This window comes from Lolium rigidum, chromosome 2 (genome assembly GCF_022539505.1).
Source record: "Lolium rigidum isolate FL_2022 chromosome 2, APGP_CSIRO_Lrig_0.1, whole genome shotgun sequence".
Lineage (NCBI taxonomy): Eukaryota > Viridiplantae > Streptophyta > Magnoliopsida > Poales > Poaceae > Lolium > Lolium rigidum.
Genome location: NC_061509.1, coordinates 84,811,340 through 84,831,122, shown reverse-complemented (window position 1 = coordinate 84,831,122; position 19,783 = coordinate 84,811,340). Strand labels below are relative to the sequence as shown.

The 19,783-nt window shown below is 43.6% G+C and overlaps 1 long non-coding RNA gene across 2 annotated transcripts; it reads right to left on the bottom strand.

Moving 5' to 3' along the window:
• Positions 1-11,993: 11,993 nt before the first annotated feature.
• LOC124686847 lies at positions 11,994-15,521 on the bottom strand. Of its 2 annotated transcripts, XR_006997969.1 has the most exons (7): positions 15,415-15,443; positions 14,858-15,014; positions 14,690-14,761; positions 14,546-14,605; positions 14,262-14,447; positions 13,872-14,045; positions 11,994-12,396 (listed from the first exon to the last, which is right to left on the bottom strand). It is a non-coding gene; the product is annotated as an uncharacterized LOC124686847 (long non-coding RNA). The 2 variants fall into 2 exon arrangements; XR_006997968.1 differs by having other exon boundaries at positions 14,858-15,521.
• Between the last annotated feature and the right edge of the window lie 4,262 nt (positions 15,522-19,783).

Here is a 19,783-nt window from a genome sequence, read left to right as displayed (position 1 = left end):
ACACGGTTTCTGTCATTCTGACCCTTCCAACACTAATACATTACATTAAAGTGCATCCCTATGAGCCCATATAGGTGTAGTAATATGCAGTCGACGTTTGCATAAAACCATCATAGAACAACATAAAAGATAGAAAACTTGAGCAAATACTCATTGCACATCATATAGAATCATAACCAGATCATCCTATGCCCTCAGGAACGTGGGAAACTACTCATAAATGTCAAAGATGATATGGAGCAGAGGCATAATGATTACAACACAATCTGAATGTATAATCTCCCCACAAAATAATGACAAAGTACATATCACGAACATGCAATAGCACTAAAAACAATATTCGGGGTTCAATTTAACACAAACTATGAGGGGATGACGTCGATCTTGTAGATTGAGATGGTGGTGATGATGGTGCTAATGGAGATGTTGATGGAGACGCCTCCTCCCAAGCCAAGGAGGATTGGAGATGTCGATGGCATCGATTTTTCCCTTCACCGGAGGCACCGGTGCAGCAGGATCTGCCCTCTCCCGGAGTAGGAGAGGACTTTCGCCTCCATCGCTGCCTCAATAACTCTGGGGAAAATATGTCTTAGGGATAGGTGAAACGGAGCTTCTGGTATGAAGGGTGGCCCGAGGAGCAAACAAGGCGGGGTGGTGCACCCAACCAGGTAGGGCGCGCCACTTGTGCTCGTTCGCACCTCGAGGCCCCTCTCGCGTGGTTATTTTGCTCAAGGTCTTTCTTTGGGTGAAAAACTGATTAGGTATTTTTCCCTTGATTTTTAGCGATCTAGAAAGTCCTAAAACAAATAAAATACGAAAAAGGAGGTTTTCTGCCTCCCACGAATGAAATATCAATGAAGGGGACTTTGTAGGAAAGTCCCGAAAATCGAAATACAAAAATAACAATGTGTGAAGGCAAATAACAATGAAAACTAATCCTATATATAGCAAAATGATGATGCAAAATGCATGTATCAACTCCCCCAAGTTTAAACCTTTGCTCGTCCTCGAGCAAATAAGCGAATAGATCATAACATGTATCAATGAGTTTATGGTTGATAAAGAAATACGAGCATTGTATCATCAACTTATGCATATTTATTATATTATTAAAACAACAAACACCCAACGGTGTGAAGTAGCTTAGGCATAGTGAAATCAAAACAATGGCCGAAGATTATTCCACGGCTCCACTTTTTTTTTTTTACAACAGCCACGACTCCACTTTAATCTCAACAACTACTCTATCTTTGGCCAACGCACATAAAAGCGGAGATTTTTTTTCCTTTCTCTCAGAGCGACCAAATCTTGACAGCATTAGCAACCAACGGGATTGTAGTATTTTTCGCCGCCAAGGGGCCGGGGTCCTCGAGCTGGATTCTCTGCATTTGATCCCGGCGGCTTTACAACAACGAACCAATGACGGTTGTCGATCTCGCGCCGATGAAATGCTGAACACACATGGCTCATGGTTGCAAGGTCTACGACAATTTTGATATCGATCTGACGAGAAGCGCAGGCGTCGGCAGGTTAGATTCACTAGCAATGATCGGCGCGGCGGCACGCCGCGCCAGTAAGATGTTGACTGATGAAAGTTTTCGGTAGTGCTAAATATTTGTGGGTTTGTAGTGTGTCTAACAACTACACTTACTGTTTTCGGTCATGCAGAGCTGTGTGCTTCGTTTTTTCAAAACTTAGCTGCTTGTGTCATTGTGTTTTTATCTCACGACTAAATGCTAACAATTCGGCCAGTAGATTTATTTGCTTGCATGCGAGTCTCTTCTGATCCAGGTCTGAAATGCACTTGAAAGATGTGCACACAACAGTCAACACACATGAAATGCAAATCATACTAAACGATGGAGATGGTAAAAACTAAAAAGATGATGGAGTTCATTAGTTATGCAGAGAAATTTTTATTCTAGTCCTCTAACGTGAAAGAGCAAAGTCAGGAAACTACAATGTTGAGCTAATGCAAATTGAAGAACCAAAGTCAGGACACGGTAGCAAATACTGTATGTCCAGTACTGTAGTAATTACTGTGCGTAGTTACTGTTGATGTAAATCTTCTAAACAAAAAAATTAGCACATCATAATTTTGTTTGAAAGTAATTATTTTAAATAGATACCACATATTTATGTTATGCATGTTAATTTAGATCAAATTATTCCTAATTATATGGATATGAGGAAGGAAAGTTAGGATACTGTAGGTTACCTGACTTTGCTCCTTTAAGTTAGAGGATCTGGTTCGCACTCACTGGTGTGTTTCTTCTATATCTCATCATATAATATGCCATTGGTAGGCACGAATGGCTCCTCCGCATCGGAATACCCTTAAAGTAGTCGATTGGAAAATAGAAGACGTAAGCAGAAGACACCTATGACTACATAACCGACGATGGACTAATGAAGACATGCAGCAAATTAAACTTAACATGGCAGATCACTATGCTCAGGCGTGTGCTCTTGCTGATATTGATTTTGCATTACGTAGAACATCGAGGCACAATTGAAGATCGGATAAAAGATGGTAATACCAATAAGATGGCACAACGATGGGAGCAATATCTCATATATGAATCTGCAAAAACATGAATTAGTTAAAATGGAGCTCATCCTCGAAAGGTTCCAATCTTGTATACCGGAATAAATGTACATGAGAATCTGAAGTCAATCATTTGAAAGAGATATCTTTTTCCAACACAAATGAGCTCATACAGGGGTAATTAGAAGCCCGCAGTCAACAACCGTATGAAGAGTGCATCCAATATAAGGTCAACAAAAGTTGTAAAAGACAACCTTTTGAAAATATCAATGATGAACACAGCAATTTGATTAAACCAAATCAGAATTCACGGGTTACACCTAGCAGTACCAAGTGATACAATTTGTAGAAGATCACCTTGTGTCAGCTCATGTTTTCGGACACCCACATCACCCATGGGGGTAAGTTCTTTTACACCACCCTTGAATGCTAGGTACAACCAATGGTCAGGTATCACTTGATAAGCATCCACCATAATTTTCAAAGGCTCGCCTCGTTGCACGTCCTAAAAGATACCAGCTGTCCAAAATAAAAAAATAAAAAAATATGGCAAAACATGTGCAACCATGTGATTGCAACAACGTTGAATCATGTCCAAGGATCACTAAATATTAGTTCTTTTTTTGCAGGGGAATCATGTCCAAGGATCATCTCAGATGCAATTACAACAACTTAGAAACACTTACTTGTTGTGACTGGGTCCTAATGCTACATAAAAATACCAGACATTTAGAAAAACATTTCATAGTAGAATAGAACCAGAATTAGTTCAAATTTGAGTGGTGAGTCAGAGGAAGAACCAGAACTGGTGATGTTGCGATCGCCGGTGCCATCGTCTGCCAACCAACCATGTCACTCATTTGTTGTGAATGGGTCTTAATGCTACATAAAAATACCAGACATTCAGGAAAATTTGGCATAGTAAAATAGAACCAGAATTAGTTCAAATTTGAGTGGCGAGTTGGAGGAAGACGAACCAGAACTGGTGATGTTGAGATCGCCGGTGCCATCGTCTGCCAACCACGAGGTACCATACAAGGAGGGAAATGGCAGTGCCCCACGAACATAGACACTCTGCGGGGAGGGAGGCAGCTCCTCATACGGGTCAAGTGGCACGCCCGCCGCAGACCCCACAGTACTCGTGGCGTCAGCGGCCATCAGGATGGACTCCGTCGCCGTCGTGCACCTCGTGCTTGTGTTGCCCGTCCCCTTGGCCTCCTCCTCCTTCACCTCTATATCCGGATACTCCTTCTCTGCCTTGGCCTTCACCAACGCGGGGTGGTCCATGGCAGTGGGCGCCACCGGGTCCTCCGCTGGTTGTGGGGAACTCTACTCACTGTAGTAGGAAACCTCTTGGTGAATTATCATCTGCAGATGAATTCAAACATGTTAAGAAAAAAATTGATATGCAGTGATCATGTTTCTGTCTGTTGGTATACGTTGTCCAATTTATTCAAAATTGGTACGATCTGCAGCTGAAGATAACATCAGTTTAAACAACAATAAAAATCGGTATGGTATACATTTCTCAATTTTTTTATTCAAAATTGCACCTGCAGTTGAAAATAACATCAGTCTAACAAAAAAAAGGTATCTTTATACTTATAACTGAAGTTTTCATTAATACATCATGGTTTATCTCAAGCTAAGGAGACGTCCCAGATTTCCCTATGATTTACTCATATGACAGAAAATTGAGTACATACATCTAAAAGACTAAAACTGAAGGTCCTTGTGCATAGTGAAAGAGGTGAAAGGAAAGAGAGCACTCACCTAGGCAACCACAATGCGAGTGGATTACATCCTAAAATATTGGTCAGAATTCAAGATCAATTCCACTCTTATGTTAAAGGAGCAATCTCAGTCTGTAATATTGCAGAGAGAGTATTATCACAGCAGAGGACGTATTATCACTCAAGCAATTTTGAACTTCTTTTGCTTATCACCTGACTTCCTTAAAAAAACATTATATTTTCTGTGGGCTTATATAAAGTTACCCAATACTATATTTTTGCATAATCCCAACCTCTCTTTCTGTTTCTAGTACTTTGGTTAAGTCTTTTTTTCTTCGAATTACTTTGGTTAAGTCTTTGTTCTCATAACCGGCATCCAAAAATTCTCACGCTATGACTAACTGAAAATACCGAGACACTGGTGGAACAGAGGAAAACCGACCAATCTTGAGGTCTGCTCAATCTCAAATTAATTCTTGAGGAGCTCATCCACATCCCTTATGTGTATCATCACTTATTAAGATGTATAATGTGCATGTTCTGTCAACTGAAATGTAGATGTGATGTTAAAAGGCCAGAATGTAGCAAGTCCTAGATCTCAAAACATGTACCTCAAAATTTGTCAACTGGTTGCAGCATCCTAGAAACTAACTTAGTCCAGAAGATGTGTATGAATCACCAAGTCATACCAATTAATCTCCTTTTTGTGAGTGCCTATATCTCATACATTTATGTTCTATAATATTTGCAAATGAAAAGAGATCACTAAAATAGGATTTACACATGTTCCCATATTTAAGCAATTGTGAAACCGTTGTTTGAACATAAATGGCTTAATTGCAGAGGCGATTCGAGGAAATGTGTTGGAATGACCATTCTACACCTAATTATTGTGTATCTTTTTACTAAAGATTCACCAAAGCATCTTCAGATTTTATATTGAATTTTTTTTGGAGGACATAAAAAAACTATAGATATACACATGTGTCTTACTTATATTACTGGCATGTACTATATTAACCAAATTTAGTAATTAGTGTAGAAGAAGCAACACTTTGCAATACAGCTTGTAGATCTTGTAGTACCAAGTGTTGTTATGTAAAGCATAACTCCCAGTGGCAACATTTGCTCAATAAAACATGTGAGATTATAAGTTGATACTGTTCGATGAAATAATCATGGATACTAATTTTTTTCCTGAGCCTAAGAATTGCGTTATTAGTCATATGTGGAAAGAAAGGGGTTGGCCCATGACACCCTGCGAGGAGCGAATAGATGCGCAGCTAATAGTCGTGTTTGACGGGCATGCAGCCAAGCAATTCGCCGGAGTTCGAGGAGAAGAGGCGCAAACGTTGGTGGCTATGCAAATATGAAATATGAGCATATAGCTATTGTTGTGGGGATTCCTTGTAACAAAGACATGATCGAAATCCCATAGTGGCTAAAGGAAAAATCTAGAGAATAACTTAATTGCCCATATTTCCTATATATCTCGCTATCTACGAATAATGGCATTCGTATGTTGATAACATGGGGTAAGACTGATGTTTCTGTTGGCACTACCAAGAAATATGGATGGAGTAGAAGTTCTTGCAGATAATATAAGCTACGACAGTTAGTGTAAGCTAGAATATACATAACTGCCTAAACCCATTTGTGAACGCAAACAGTGGAAGGAACTATATGCACACTCAAAATAAATCTATATGTAAAAGAGGGTAAAGTACAGAATGTGTTAGGGAAAGGATTTGTGTACCTCTCTTTAAAGACCTGTCCAGCTCAATTTCTCTTTGAAGAAAACAACAGGTGCTGCACTCATCAGCAACTGCTGTACTTCACTTTGCTTTTGAGCAGATGTACATAAAATAAACCACAAGTTCTGCTTGTCTACTTCACTTTGCACTTAGTATGATGTAAAATATTTCCAACGATGGTTGCTTGCCAAAGATATAACAAATGGGAGTGGCAGGTTCTCAGATGAACCTGTCAACTAACTACACATTTCTTGCCTATGAGCACATCAGGTGGTGAGGAGCATATCAGTATGAGCGTGGACCGTGGAGTAAAAGAATGCATTTCTAAAAATTCAGAATAAGAAGGGGAGTTGGAATACCTATCCTTTAACTAAAAATCAAATAGCAGTATTGTCCACAAACAAAGAATGCACTTACAGTACACCTGGCTAAATTTCTACTCATGCAAATCAATAGTTCATGGTCGCAAAAGAATAAAAAATTCAGGGATTTGAAGCAAACACAAAATAACCATCCATGACTTTATTCCAGTCGAAAAGAGAGAAAATATCTTGTGTCACTTACTGGTTGTTGAAACAATAGTCCCTTGTGAAGTTAATCAAACCATGCAACTATATGACTTCTTTGATAAAAATAAGTGAGCAAATATCTGTATTCCTTACAGGCTAAGTAATTGATGACCATGTTTAACAGGAGATAATGCTTAAAAGCAAAAGATAAACGACTGTCTAGATATACTATTTTCTGCAGCTGATGACGCTGAGGGAGGGATTTGGCGAACTACGCCGTACGTACAGCCACATTTCCTTGCCACCAGCTTCAAACGGCCAACTGAACTTGCCAGAACACATGAGCAGCAGGAAAAATTTATTTGTGGAGCAAGATGGCAGCAAGGCAAAGAGAGCAGTTGCCCAGCTCCACTACAAAGGGTCTGATCAACTTACTTCCCACTGTTGCTTGCTACAGAAATATGTAATACATTTTGTTCGTCAGCTGATGTCTGCAAGGAGAGGGCACTTCAAGCTGCCGTCAAAATAGTCACCGCAAAAAGATGTGGACAATTGCAGATGCGGAAGACTCAGCGTGAATCACGTGATGGGGGATCCCCCACTGAAGAAGATAGGATCGCTCTCCTAGATGAGGATTGAGGAACACCCAATATCTGTCAACTAATTAGAAAAAATAGAAATTAATCGACTTCATATGAAGTCCATAAAAAACTGCAATCGGGGAAGAGGGTCCATACCAATGAGAGGACTGGAGCATGCCGTGACGTGATGGTACGCGGTGTCGCGCAGGTGCCCCATCACATTTGCCTGGAGATCTTCGACACTGGCGTGGAAGGACGTCGTCGCCTCAGACCCGTGACTGCAGCGCCACCCCGCCGCGACAGCACAGCGACCACCCACGTTCAGGGTATGCAGAAGCTTCACCCCCGCACGGCGCGCCACCTGCCATCCTCTTCTCAATGGAGGCGGACGCCGGCGCCGATTTCGACCTCGCACTGTTGACTGCTGCCGCAGCGGGGCGCGGACCTGTGGGTCGAAGGCGGAGTCCCGGAGGACCCATCACCCTACGTAGGGAACGGGACGACGCGGGGCGGCGCCGGCCCGGTCGCGCTCGCGGCGAGCACGAGGAGGCGGTTCCGGAAGCAGGGCGCGGAGAAGCAGAGCGCCTTGGCGTACGGCTGGGGCCTGCACTTCATGGATCTTCTCCCTCTTCGTGCTCCATCCCAGCCTCCCAGGCTCACCGGCCGCGCATCCTCGCCGGGAAGAGAAAGGGATAGGTGGTTGGGTCTGTCGGGGGCAGATCGCGAGCTCGCTCCATGGTAGGAGGATCCGGGGAGCTGGGAGCGGGCGGTGGTTGACTTCGCCGACGATGGATTGTGCTACGGCGGCTGGCGAGGCTATGGGCGGATAGGGAGCAGCATCAGGCGGCGCAGTCGAATTGCTGGCATTTGCGGCGGAATGGTCCGAGGAGGGGAGGAGCGACGTGGGCGGTGGGGACAAAAGCGACCTGTCAAGAAGGGCATAGATTTTTCAAGAAGAAAGACGTGACACGTGTGTAGATAGCATGCGGGCCAGGACAACCCAGACCTGTCATAGCTAAGAGCAATTCCAATAGTATAGCCAACTGTTGGCTATAACAAGATGTCATATCATTTGTAGTCATCATATAGTTAACACGTACAATAGTTGGCTATAAGAATGTAGTACTTTACTAATATATGGCCCACATTCCACTCTCACAAGGTGCCTAGGAGCACGTGCAAGAGCTGCTATCGTGCATAGTAGCCTCACCTCCTTCTCTTTCCTCTTCTCTCTCCTCCAACTCATCTAAAATATATTATTTAATTTCTTATAGTCAGCTGACTAGACTCTATTGTACTTGCTCTAAAACCACATAAAAAAGAACCCAAACAAGAACGAACACATTTGCCTGTGTGCTAACATTGAAATCTGAGCCTCACTAAAATTCTCACGGAGCACCAAAACAGTGCACACTCAAAAGTAAAGAGCAGAAAAGGATTACGTGTCAGCACCATGTTAATCATCTAGTCTCTCCAAAATTCTCAAAAAAAAGATGTTTGTTCCCAAATAGTATAGTAGTTATTATCATCCACACGGGGTACCGTATGTCTGGCATGGCGCGATAGCTCTAATGACGGCGTCAGCGGGAGTTTTCGGTGGCGTATGTGCAGCGAGCGGGCCGCCATCCACTCATCCACGACGAACTCCAGCAGCCTGGCCTAGCATGGAAAACCAGATTCGTGTCGCCTCTCCATCTCCGTGACTCCTTGGCGCCCTGACAGATTGAGATCGACTCGCCGCGATTCTCTACCGAGAGTAGCTAGCAGATATATACATCAAGGACCGCCGCCGGTGAGCCAAACAAGTGACGCTCCTTCCTATGGATCGTGGTTAATTTGCTGCTACATATCCGAGGCCTCTCGGCCGTCTGCCTCATCCAAGTTCTGTTCCCGCGCAACAACGGATGGCTATCCCCGTACACTCAGCAATCCCCCAATTCTCGCAGGTATAGGGGTTGCTCTCATGTCATGTATCCCGCCGACCATGCTGCTTTCGAACTGAAAAAGATGACACGGTGGGGTACTATGGTGTCCACTAATGTTTAATCATCTGACCTCTGGCTTCTGCGCCATGCCTTCACGAATTCCACGACCTCACATTGGAGCAATGGCCATCAGGTATTAATTTTTGTTTCCTCCCTGCAAGTACTCTGCTAGATATGATACTATGGACGCAAGCTGGTGCTGGAACAATATTTCTGCATGAGAATCAAATTCGGTTCTTTGAACAAATTATTTGGAGAACATGGATTCATTGAATTGCTAATCACTATGATGATTTCTTGTATGTATGAAACAACGTTCAAGCAATAGTGACAAGAAAGTTCTTACAATGCACTTTATATAGAGTATGTACTGACCTTCCCATGTGAATATTTCTTAAGATGGAAAACAAAAGTAATCGTAGATATATTTCGCCAAGGTGTTGGAAAATTTCCCACCAAATGTGGAGTTCAGAAGAAGTCTCATCGGTCCCAGACAAGCCTCTTGGCAGGATTTGTTACAGCGTCTTGAGTTAGTTCAATTGACGCAGGGACCGGATGTATTTCGCTGGAATCTTACCGGGAATGGTTCATTCTCAGTGGCTTCCATGTACAATGCTCTAATTCAGCCTAATATCCCGGTCGATAATAACTCGAAGATTTGGAAGATGAAGATACCACTGAGAACAAAAATCTTTGCCTGGTATCTTCGTCGAGGGGTTATTCTTACGAAAGATAATCTTGCCAAACGCAATCGGCATGGAAGTAAAAGTGTGTTTTCTGTCATCAGGACGAGACTATTAAACACTTATTTTTCCAATGTCAGTTTGCTAGGTCTATATGGTCAGCCGTCCAAATCGGGTCTACCTTATACCCACCACATAGTGTTGCCAATTTATTTGGCAACTGGCTCAATGGTGTGGATGTTAGGTTTAAACGTCTTATTAGGATGGGAGCGATTGCAATTATTTGTCGCTGTGGCTATGTAGAAATGACAAGATTTTCAATAATATTTCTTCTTCCTTTTTGCAGGTCATCTACCGGTGCACAGCTTTGCTTCGTTCATGGATACCGTTGCAGCGTGTGGAGCACCGAGACCTATTTACGGAGGTGTCTTCACGGTTTGAGGATACGGCGAGGGATATTTTCTCCCAACATGGGTGGCGGCGTGACCTTCGGCTAGACCCTCCTACCTAGTTGTTGTTACCCTTTTTTGGACTATGTTTTCATCTTTGAACCCTTTTGTGTGATTTTGTAACGGATTCGTGTGCGGCTGTGTGCATCTTAGTTATGCAGAGGCCGGGTCTATTGCGCAAGTAATAAAGAGCCCATTTTCGAAAAAAATATTTCAAACAAACTACGTACGATAGAAAACATCACATTACATTATAAATCATACGTCTAAAATTCATATGTATCTTCACCTATTATAGCATACGATTCTTACACCAGTCTTGCTGATGTGTTTTCCTTTATTTTGCCAACATGGTCAGATTACACGGGCTCCAGAGCGTGCCTCTAAAGAGATGGAGTTTTTAAGATAAGTTTCGACAAAATATTTTGTTCGCAGGGGAGTCATTTAGATTATTATTTCATAAATACTTTCTTAACATTTTTTTTCTAACATCCCGATTTTCATAAATTTGGATGTATACTACCTGACTACCGGCCAACTGATTTTATAAACACTTCCTTAGCCTTTTCAAATTTTTCCTGCAGTAGTTATTTCGGTCCTAATGAAAGTAAGCTTGAAAGTTTTATGATCGCAATAAAAAAAGGTGAAATCTCCTATTTATCTGCACAGATAATTACAATCTTAGATAGGCAAGCGTCTAAGCCCACAATAGTAACATGGGTTGCCAACAAGCTTGGTATCGTACTAAACATATACTAGCAGGAATGGGCGCGGCGGCACGCCGCGCTGGTCTTAATAATTTTAGGATCACATTTGAATTGGATAAAGTAATGAATATTTTGCTGTTTAAACAATGGGTTCTAAGGTAGTTCATAACGGATTTGGTAAAACATATATTGAACTTATGTGCATAAAAAGCTGATCCTGAGGAGTAAAAACTGATACTGCATAGTGATCATCATACTGCAAAGAAGCACACATCATTTGTGGTTGTAAGGAGTTTGTCGCTGCATCGGTGAGTGTGACAGTTAGGAGGGCAAGTCCACTTATAAAACAGAGGTTAGCCCGTTGTATTAATATATACAAAGAACTCGATTACATCGTTCATGGAATTTTCTTACATAAGTATCATGGATCGTAAGTTCAGTATACATGACAACACTTCTCTAGCGAGAAAAGGTAAGCATAGATGCTAAAGTAGCACGGTAGGGTGGGTGGTGTCGTGAGTGCTCGGCGATGTCATCTTTAAGGCGCCCATGGCAGCACGCCACGCCCATGATATGACATTGGTATTTGCAAGGTTTTTATAACATTATTGGTTTTGAACTTGGTTTTGATTACATTTGTATAATCATCTTACAGCAAAACTCGGCATGTGTCCTGAACTGTGTTACCAAGCACGATTTTCTAAGGGAAGCCGCCGGTGATGTGGTGATGTGCTGACAGAAAGCCTTTGGCATCTTGAGCGAGCCACAAGTGTTACCCGTGGCACAGAGGGCGATGGAGCCTGGCCTCTGGTAAAAATCCACACAACGGACACCTGCCTATCTTTGTGGTACATGGTCTAGGACCCTCAGAGTCCTGCCCAGACTTGTTTTCCCCTTGCGCTTGACTGAGTTGCTGATTGTTTTCTTGCAAGTTCTTCAACGGTGGAAGGATGAAGCGCGACACAACCGTCAATTCAACATTAAATTGCACAAAAGATATATCATAAGAAAAACAAAGCACAATATTTTTGAAGGGAAGGGAAGAGTAACAATAGATTTGAAATTAGGAAAAACATAAGCATTCCTCTCTTATAATGTCATAATAAGAGGGACCAACTCCAAGGATACCTACTACTGCAACTCTCGTCAAAGATTAAGTCAGTGTTTCACTTCGCTGCACATATCCATGACCATTGGTATTAAGCTGATAGGACCAACCTATGGAACTCCCTGTATGTACCAACTAATTACACCACAACTTAACAGCAATGGCGCTCCTTCAGATGCATCAGCCATTACAACTGGCCACTTTGACACAGGGTGCGGAGACATCTAAGCATGGAAAACTATATCAAACATTTGACGCAGGAGGCATTTCCACATGTGGATTATTGATGACATGACACGACATATACTGCACAACGAACTGGCTTATTGACTGTATTACCTGTCAGAAGAGAATGTATGTATGTTAACAAATCAAATACATAGATACTACAACGCGTAAAAACATAGTAGAGGCAATAAATAAATATTGCAATATAATTCAGTTAGCCGGTGTAGTACAATGGCCTCTGAAGCCATACACACCTAGCTTTTGATGCCAAAGAACCCAATTTATCGAACACCTAACCTGGAAGAACCAACAAAGATGCACCTATCCTCTTCTACTGTCTGCTGCAGAAAAAATTGGTAGGCCAGTTCTAAAATTTTGCACAATGGAAGTGTGGAACACCAAACAGAGGAAACCCAAACAAATATGACCATCCTGTATTTTTCAAAATAGCTAGCTAAGTCAATTACTCAAAAAGGAAAAAAATTGTATTCCTTGAACCAGAGCAAAATTGTAGGTTCAGTTCCGAATGGTCGAGATCATTATGAATAAATAAACCAGAACGAAAAATGGATTCCTTAAACCAGAGCAAAATTGTAGGTTCAGTTCCGAATGGTTGATACCATTTCGAATAATAAACCAAAAAAGAAAAATGGAGTCCTTGAACCAGAGCAAACCTAGCTGTAGGCTTATTTTCGAATGGTAGTGTTCATTCTGAATAAATGCAATAGTAAATAAGAAAACAGAATAGCCTAAGACACATAAAGACTGTAATAACCATGAGTTGAGAGGCATCTAAAACACATAAAAGAGCTGACTGCTGTTTGAAATGTTTTCTAGCCAAGTAAATTTTACCTGATAAACGTATTTCAAGTTTACAGGAAAGAAAACTGAAAACTGCACAACTGTTCACGGAACATATTTTGAAAGGCACTATCAAATTCGTTCAACGAAGTGGTATAATAAGACACTACTTGGTAATTATATTAGCTTCCCATTGATAATGTCGGAAGGCCTGACTACATCTATACTCCTGAAAATCAATTGACTGTGCTCCTAAAAAAATTAAATGGTTTCAGGTTTTGAATACAACCCAAGAAATAATAACTTGGTGGCCTTAGAACTTCATTTCACCAGAAAAGAGGGGAAATCATCACTTAATATTTGGTTAACCAATATTCTTTTATCTAGCTAATGCAAACTGGCAACTGACAGCTTCCTTTTTGACCCAAGAAGAGAGATGTACTGGGGGAAGGTCACATGGATGCTTATTATACCGGGGCTTCAAACGAAGTAAATTCAGAACTCTTTGTCACGTTAGCAGCACACTGGCTCTCTCGATTTTATATGAATTTCTCCCACACGTACTGATCTATAACATGCCTTCATGACTACATGAACCATATAACTAATTTGTTACATGTTCCTTGGAAGGGAGCCCTAATAAGTTATGTTACTCACACTAATCAACTTTAGCTCTTAAGAATACCAATTCAAAAAGAATAATACACGAAAGCAATAGAAGCCTAAGAACCCAGGGAGAGGAAAGAGGAATCTGTTGAAGATCACTATGGAGGAAAAAAACTCACGCCTTATTGTGCCATTTGATTCGGCCCCGGCACACCCCAAAGTGGGTGGTAAGATGTCAGCGATGGACGCGGCTGATTTGGTCGAGCTTGAGGAGATCCTGGGCCTGTATCATACTCCTCGAAGTTGGTCGCGCCTCCTCCCCGCAGCTTTCGGTGGCAGTCTTGTCGTAAGCCCTGACCAATCACAAAACGAAGCAGGAATTATAAAAAACGATCACATAAATTAAGCATGAATGCATGATACAGGTCCGCAAAGGATTTACAGAAAGTGGGAGGAGATAGTCTATATGTTAATTTGCAGCGTACATGTTCGTGTCATTGAGGACAAGATACACAAACCTCCAAAGATGAGCACACAGGAGTTTTAATTAAAACTTGTTGTGTTCATACCTGTGGAAAGTTAACGCATTTTTCCCTGACGAATAAAGATTACTTCTTGGCTTCTTGCCCATGACCTAGCCACCCACTTGCCACACTTGTACAGGGTGATGCCCCGGAACCTGGAGCTGCCCCAGATGAAGCCAGCGGCTGCTGCTGCAGCACCTGCACAAACTCCTCCTTGCTGAAAGCAGTCATCTGCCATGGCAGTCATGAGAACCCAAACATTTCAACTAAGGAAGATGATGTGAATGGACAACATAAATCTTGCAAATGGACATACAAAATCTGCTCACCTCCTGAAGTTGATGTCTGCGTAGATCCGCGGGAATTTGAAGGCAGGCTAGTCGTAGGGACTGGAAGAAATCAATAACATTGGTTAGAGAATAAAATTCTCTTCTTCAGTATTCTTCTAAAAATAAAATGGTGTGACGAAAAACCTATGTGTACGGTTTCATATCAGGCATTGTCGATTCACCACCTTGCAGCTGCCTGCGCCATGTAAGGTCCACCTGCACAGAAGAAAATGGAAGAAATGCATCACTTATTAGGCTTATCGAGTAAATTCAAGGCTTTATCAGAAGTTAAAATCTTACATGTAACATTACCTTGTAACTTTAGGGCCTGATCAAGAGTGAGAACTCGCAAGTTTTTGATCTACATGTGGATAAGTAGTTTTTGATCTACATGTGCCTGATCAGACTGACTATCCACCTATGCAAATTTTCATCATCAACAAAATATGTGTTCCTCTGCGAAAATGATCTTGTACGGTGATAATCAATCATGGATCGTTGTCTTTAAATAATAATATTTTGTACAAAATGTTTGCTTTGCTGAGGCCAAACTATGTTAATCAAGACGAAACAAGATCAGACTCGAGCTGAAATGAACTGTCTAGCAAACTATCAACAAAGTGCAGACATTGACCTACAACGAGTAGATAGAATCAAAAGTCAGAATTCCACAACAAACCTACAACGATGTGCATATGTAGGGAAATAATCAAACCCTATAACTTGCAAGTTTCCTTAAAATCACCCACGCAACACAAACTAGTTTAGCCAGAAAATCGCAGTTATCTATTTCCGAACATAATCAAGACATGAACTAATTGCCACCACCTCAGCGATTTCCTGATTTAGATATAGGGGCAGAGGCATACCGGCAGAATATGGGAGAGTGGTTGTTCTCATCCCCCTTCAGAAATTATCTCAGTAAAATTCAGTTCCAAACTACTAAACAGTCATCCAGAGCCTGGAGTTCCGCTTCAGCAAGCTCAAGCCCCTCACCAGGGTCGTCCACGCGCCGTTCCCCATCAAGACCCTATGCCACAATGTCACTGCGCCTCTGTAGGGTCGCGACGACCCACCAACGTAAGCGATTTATGTGGCTGGCTGCAGTCAAGGAACAGCAGGACGGGGCGGCGCGCCCTGCCTGACTTGATTGAACAAAAAAAACTGGGAGAGAAGATCAGAACGGGGGAAGGGGGAAAGGTACGGAGAGGAATTTGTCACCTGTACGTACTCGCAGATGGCCGCCACTATGCTTGTGCTCCACGTGCCCATGGCCATGGAGTCGCCCCAAAACTCGTGTGGCTGCCTGGCTGGCCACCTCCACCGGCTGTCGCCGACAGCCCACCTCTGCCGCACGGTCGTCCTGCATCTCCGCCGCGTCCTCGCCGGCAGACCAACCACGTCCACACACGCGCCCAGCCCCTCCAGCGTGGTCGCCTGGAGACCCACCTCTACGGCATCCTGCTCCTTCTCCATCACGCCGCAGTTGCTAGCTTCAGTGCTGGGGACGTGCTCGAGATCGCCTGCGCCACTTGAGAGCGAGGAAGAGGTGAGATTAGAGAGAGAGAGAGAGAGAGTGGAAGAGAAAAAATTGAGGATCTCACCGTATTGTGGATGAGCCTTGGCGACACGATGAGGCATGGACTGGTGGCCACGGGACACGCAGCGGCGGCAAACTGGGAATCCGATCTGGTGGCGCGCGGGAGCCCTGACCGGCGGCAGCGGAGCGCCAGAGACCACGACTGAGCCAGACGGCGGAGTTGAGATAGACCTCGTCCACCGACTGATGGGGGCGTGGGCGCCCATGTAGGGGAGCATGAGCCAGGGGGGTCGAGGGGAAGAAGCAGGTGAAGTAGAGAAACCCATCCTCCACGAGGAGGAGCAGCCGGAGGTGCGGCAGCGTCGGAGAAACGCCGGCGACCAAGCCTAGGGCAGCAGTAGGGTTTTGAGGGCGCGCACTCTAGAACCACGGTGGCAGGGAAACAGAAGAGGAGGAGGAGGCGGGGCACCGCACGGCGGCGCTGGACGTGCACAGGGAGGGGAGGAGGACGATGCTGGACGTTGGCAGGGAGGGGAGGAGGGCGCGCTGGCGACGATGGAGAGAAACAGGGAGAAGGAACGGGAGTGGTGGGGGCAAATCAGCTAGTCAACTCGAACCACAACGCATTCGTTAGGGCTCGTTCGGTTGGATGGGAATGAATCCAAACTTGGATCTGAGCCCCACATGGATTTGGTTAATCCCCATGCTCCACCCAATCCCTTCGGGCTCGTTCGTTTAATCCCCCGGGAGCAGGGATTGGGCTGGATTAAGACCAATCTTGGTTTTCCAGCCCGGCGAGTAAATATTTCTAGCGCAGCAAACTTTAGGTGTTCGTTTACTCCCAGACAGAATTTTAGCCCGGCAAATCCCGTGCATCTTACACTAACTTGGTCTGGAAAAAAATTATCTCCACTAGACGTGTGGAAAAATTTCCACGATGCGGCGAAGGAGCGAGCATGGCTAAATCAAACTTGTATCCTGGCTTAAGCGAATGACTAAAATATACGTGGGAATGTGGAGGAGGGATTGACAAGGGTCCGTGGGTCTTGGATGGAAGGACTGGATCAACCCAATCCAAGGCTGGATTAGATCCAAACCTGGATTCAATCCCATCAAAACGAACAAGGCCTTCGTGGATTAATTATCCTAATCCGTGCCTTAATTTTTTCGTTCGTTTATGCCGAGAATCTGCAGCAAATTCCGACATGGAAACAACGCCGAGGGAGCGTCATCTTCTCTGGCTCTGGGGAAAACATTCGACGGGTCATGTGGGGAGAAACTTTCTCCAGGCCTAGACAGAGGAAAAATGAGGGGCTGGGCTGGGCTACAATACCGCTGGGGGATAACCGAAGAGGTCAGATTCGTTGGCTTGGAAAATTTATCCCGCCGGGCTGAAAAACCAGGATTGGGCCCCAATCCAGGCCAATCCCTGCCTGTTGGGGAATAAACGAACAAGGCCTTAAGCGGCGGACCTTTGGACTGTTCCTATACAAACGCTAGAGCCACACACCTAAGGAAGACAAAAAGAATTATATAGGTGCTTCCAAGCCTATTATAAATGCTAGAGAGTGCCAAAACACTACACATGAAAATCACAACAGTAGTAAGAATGACGGGTCAGCACGCCGTTAATCTAAAAAATAAATCAAAAATCTCTAAAAAATCGAGGCTGTTAAGGTTTAATATAGTAGTTATGAAACATGACTGGTGCACTACAATTGATAACATGAATGGAGAAAAGAATAAAACATATATGTATGTGCCATCAAGACAATATTTAATTTTATAAGAGTATTCATGGATAACTATATATTGGAAGATGGACCCCTCCCTGAGTCTCACTGCACGCACGCGACCCTGCTGTCTGCTGGCATTTCTTCGAACAGCTGGCGGGTCGACGAGACTCGACCGCGCCTGGCGTTTTCCTCACGCTCCAGATGCCCAGTTCCCTCCAAAGACCTCCTCCGCTGCCTAGGCACGCCGCAGCACCGCCCAGCTCGACCTATACCGAGCCACCGCCCCTCCTCATCTCTCTACGTGCACCAGGACCACCGTGGGCGCCGTGAACTGGTTATAAACCCACATGCCCCCTCACCCCTTCCCACTTCGCCATCAGACTCGTGCAACACCCCTCTGAACCCGCTCCAGCGGAGAGAGGCCATCTCTCTCTTCTAGCCGTGTTCTAGCTTGACCTCTGCCTCGGTTCGGTGATGGTCGCCGTCGAAACCATGCCACCATCTCTCTCCCTACCTTTCTTCGTGGATGCTCCTATCTCTCCTCTCTCTAATGCGTGTCATCTTGCTCCTCAGGTTGGCCCGTGGGCGGCGTGCTCGTGAACAGCAGTGCAGCCCGTCACCGTCGACCGCCGTTCTGACCACATCTGTTTTCGTCGCCGCGACCTGCACTCGGAAGCTCTTCCTCCGCTGAATCCAACCCACCTGCTCCCGCCAGAATCTGCGTCCCGAGGTGGCCCGAGAAGCCCTAGACAAGCTAGGGTTTCCCCACGACGTCTGTCGCGCTGCTGGGTAGAAGAAGAAGCAGCAGCCCTTGGATTTAAATCCAACCGTTGCAAGCTTCAGTGCCTCTGCCCGCGCACCAGCGTGGCGTCCATGTCGGCCATATCGGGCCCGCGCGTCCCCGCGTGTCCGCGGATGGCTTTGGGCTGGCCAGCGAGCCAACTTGGGCCTAGCCGCCACTTCCGGCCCACGCCCCCTTTCTCTATTAATTAGGAAATATCTGCCAATGATATATGCTATAGCTTTTGAAATTCTGTAAATTCGTCGAGCGCTCAAATTTGGTGATTCAAATTTCTGGTTGCTCATAAACAATTTCTTAACCACAAGCAACTGCACGCATGTGATGTTTGGCTCTAGATATGTGTAGATAAATTTAGGACTAGAATGTTGCAGTATAGCCATTTTAAATAGTATGAGTTTTGTATAGACCCTTTTTGCATAAGATAAATTTTGTTGTGTTGTGGATATGAATAGCTATATGTTGGCACTGGTCCCACATGCAGAAGCTTCTTGGTTATTGTTTTGTTTGCAAATCAAATTTTAACCAGAGAGCTATTATGTGAATTTTATTTTAAAAACTACAAATGTTTTTGGAACAAACCCAGGTGCTACTGGTAGGTATCATGTTGGGGTACTTTTGTGCCAAAGGAAATATTTTTCAGAGTGGTAGTTTAATTCTGAGGATTTTACTACTGAAATAGAACACCTTTTCATTATCTGATTTTTGTAAATTCTTTTACAAATCAGAAAAATGCCAAACCAGTGTGGTTAGATCACATTTAGTAATAATTATCCAGTGGTATGAGTGTCTCTGTTTGGTTATGCTCAGGTACTGGTAGGCTTAGTTATAGATTGCCTCTGGTTTCTATCTTATTTAAATTTTATAAATTTTTCTAAAATTTATTTTCAAGTGATTCTTGTGCAAGTGTGTTCTACATGTTGTTAGCTTCCAGTAGGTATGTTGCATGTATTTTTGTGACTCACTGAGAGTTTTAGACCATTTAAATGGATCCTAAGTCATTTTTGTACTTTTAAAAATTATAACTTTTATTTTAAAACCCCTAAATTAGTGAAACCACTTTCAGTAGCTTGTGTTTGTAAACCTTTATGTACTGTGTTTTTACCAAATTTTTGTGTGCAATATTCTGAAATGGTTTGTTGATTTGGTGTGTTGCTTGTTTC